Source organism: Xiphias gladius, chromosome 4 (genome assembly GCF_016859285.1).
Source record: "Xiphias gladius isolate SHS-SW01 ecotype Sanya breed wild chromosome 4, ASM1685928v1, whole genome shotgun sequence".
Taxonomy (NCBI): domain Eukaryota; kingdom Metazoa; phylum Chordata; class Actinopteri; order Istiophoriformes; family Xiphiidae; genus Xiphias; species Xiphias gladius.
The window spans coordinates 1,740,168-1,743,604 of record NC_053403.1 but is presented as its reverse complement, the minus strand read 5'-3'; positions in this window follow the sequence as shown (position 1 = coordinate 1,743,604).

Below are 3,437 nucleotides of genomic sequence, written 5' to 3'. Positions count from 1 at the left end.
AGGGTTCACCGCCGCATACCGGGGTGTGTGGCTTTGTTCGGTCTTATTTGACAGAGGGCGTCTGTGGGGGTCGAGGAAATCCAGCTGCTTCACTTAAAACAAGTTCAGAGTCATATAAATGACTGAAATGCCAATGGATAACCGACAGGGTCTCTTTCTGCAATGTTCACCAAATTAAACTGAAGACTTTTTTAAAACCACGTAGAAGGAAATTTTATACCGTTTTCACAAGAATGACAGAAAGTCAGGGGGGACCATGAACCTTAGTTATCCATTAAGTACATGAATTTATTGACATTTATATCCGATTTTTCTGTCAGTGCTTCATAGCTGCACATAACAATATTTCTCAGTTATATGGTTAATCGATTTACCCCGACCTGGACCCAGATTAGGGACAGGAAACTGATGGTTAGATCAAACAAAAAAACCAAAACAACTCTTGCCCTTTGACTTGATGAGCTCCCTGGCTACTGTGGCTCGCAGCAAAAATAAAGCGTAAATCCACAGAGAACGGCTAAAAACCCTCCTGGCGTGCACAATCCATTGTCGCACCGGTGTCCACTTGTAGTTTATGGATGTATAACATGTCCCAACAACTCAGTCACAGACCCAAAAAAAAAGTTATAACTCATGTCACCGTCTACAGCGGGCAAGGAAAACCTATTTAAGACCTTTGTAGGGTAGAAAAAAGTGCATTTATAAACCTTTTCATGATCAACAATCTGCATCTGTACTGAAGCATTTGAACTAAAAGGGCAACATTAAAGTCAAGGTACAGAGTCCACGATCCAAATTATATCTACATACAAGAAATCACACTGGCTGTACAATCAAAAACACAACCAAGGTCAAAGTCAATAACTTTATTAGAAAAATAGGTTTAACTCACCTCACTGTACAGTATAAAACAATTCATTTGCAAGAATGCAAACACACTTGTTAGCACAAAAAAAAAAAAGAGAAAGAAAATCATTAATGACTCTGTTGGTGATCCAACAGAGTCAATACTAGTATGGGAAGAAGAAGAAAAAAAAACTAATCTGGCTCTTTTTCACAAACTGGATAAAAAGAGAAAAAAAAAAAAAACAAGCCGCACAATCATTTCTGAACTGGAAGAATGCTAAAAAACATGAGTCAGATTCAAAAGACTGTTTCATGGCAAATGTCACACAAAAGCAAGACGACGACTACGTGCTACTGATGTTTAAAAAGAGCTTAAAGGAGAAATCCAACCGCACACACTGTCTCTTCATTAAAAACCACACGAGTCTGGGATGTACATTGCATTCAAAAAGTGACTGTGAAGTAAAGACTACACTCCCTCGAACACCTTTTGCCATCTCCAGAAGAGAGTCAGAAGAACCCCATGGATTCAATCACATTTTGCGGGGGCAGATATCGATCTCCGTGCAAATGAGCTCTTCTCTGTGTGACTGCTGATCAATGGTGCAAACCGGAAGCTCTGAAAAGCGTTCCCCGCCGCCCCACCACCAAAACCTGACAGTAGATAGTCTACATCACTTAAAGGACCAGTCTGATGAGACTCTATACTTTTCCGTCAACAAAGCCAATTCAAAGACCAAACCCAACGCTGAGTGTCATCCTGTTATTGTCTGTGTATCACAGCCTGATGTGTCCTGATTCCTCTGAGCCTCAGAGCTCCACTGTTTCCAAAAACTATAAAAAAAACACATCAGTGAATCACACTGCTGCTCTGGGTGACATGTTCCTTCATCATCACCACAAACACACACACACACACACACACACACACACACACACACACACACACACACACACACACACACACACACACACACACACACACACACACCGTCCTGCTGCCACAAATACTCACTACTTCAGCAGATGTGGATTAATCCGCCGCTGAAAGTAGTCCCCAACAGATGCACGGTTCCCTCCTGTTTGTTTGATAAGAAACTACAGCGAGCAGCAGTTTGAGGAAAATTACTGAAGCTTTTTTCAATGAAACTATATATTTGTGAGGTGTTTTCCAAAGGGTTTGGGGCAAAGGGTCACAGACACGGCAGGGAAGTCACGCAGACTAACACACTGTGCTGGTTTTGGTCTTTTCGTGGGATTTTTTGACAACAACAAAAAACACAGAACACCACCAGACTGATCCTCTACATTTTATACTGCTAACAATTAATTTTATTAATTATTAGCTAAAAAGCACCACGGAAAAACTGAGCGGGTGGGCTGCATCTAACAAGCTGTAAAGCACTTCAGACTCCACATAAAACAAAATGTGCCCAAAAATGCAAGGTACATCCCCAAAGTTTCACCGTTTTAGGATGGATCTGCTCCTTTAAATTCTTAACAGCTTGATCTCCACTATAATGTGTACACTGATAGTGACAAGACATGAATCGACACCAGTTTACAGGAGAACGTGTCACGATCACATACATAGCATGATAATCAGTCTACAGTGACGTACGATGTGAAATGTGTAGTCATGTTTTTGCAATGAAAACTTTTTCCATGCTACATTTAGTTCGATTCCAAAAACTTTTCAAGACATGGAATGAATTCATTTCCTTCCAGACCTGCTCAGAGATTCTAAATAAAAAGGCAGCGTCACTGGATGTCAGTGGTCATTCATGTTGTGGACAAACACAGATGTTAGTGCAGAGCAGATTGCCTGAGACATCACTTTGCAACAAAAACAAAAATTAAGACAACTTTTCCTACGTGGAAGACAAGGGATGACTGCGGTTTCCAGGCGTTTAAGATCTTACAAAGAAAAATAAAAGCTATAAAACAATTTCTGTCCGTCAACTACATCATCACTTAGTTCATTTATAAAGACAGCAAGGCTTGTTCAGGCTCATCTCAGGAGGACCAGCCACATGTCCACAGTAGCTGCAGCCTACATCAAGTCTCAACTGAGAACTAAAATTCATTAAGTGCTCTGTTGCTGTTGCCTGTGCATAACTCTGAGGTGGAGGGGTGGGATTCTTTTTTTTTTTTTTTTTTTTGGTGGAGGGTGGAGGGGTGGGTCGATCCCTGCCTCAGTTTCCTCAAGTACAAAGTGAAACAGAGCAGACGAGTCCTCGAAACTGAGGTAGTTAACGAACCCTCGGTGGCTTTAACCATTTTCCTGGAATGCCCGACCTTCAGCGACGGGTGATCACACCTCAACACTACCTGATGATCGTAGGTCATCATGTCTAGTCCATCATAAAGATGTAGTTTAAGAACTCAAACAAAAAACAAAAAAAACAAAACAAAAAAAAAAAAGCATCAAGTTCCACTAAACCACTCCAAACTTAAAAAAAAAAAAAAGAAAAAAGTGCAACAACTTTTCCAGAAGGATGTCCATCATGCACTAATACTCAGAAGGTCTCAAATGGCATATTTGGGGCTGGGTCTTATTAACTTAAAAGTCAATGCTTTAAAAAAAAAAA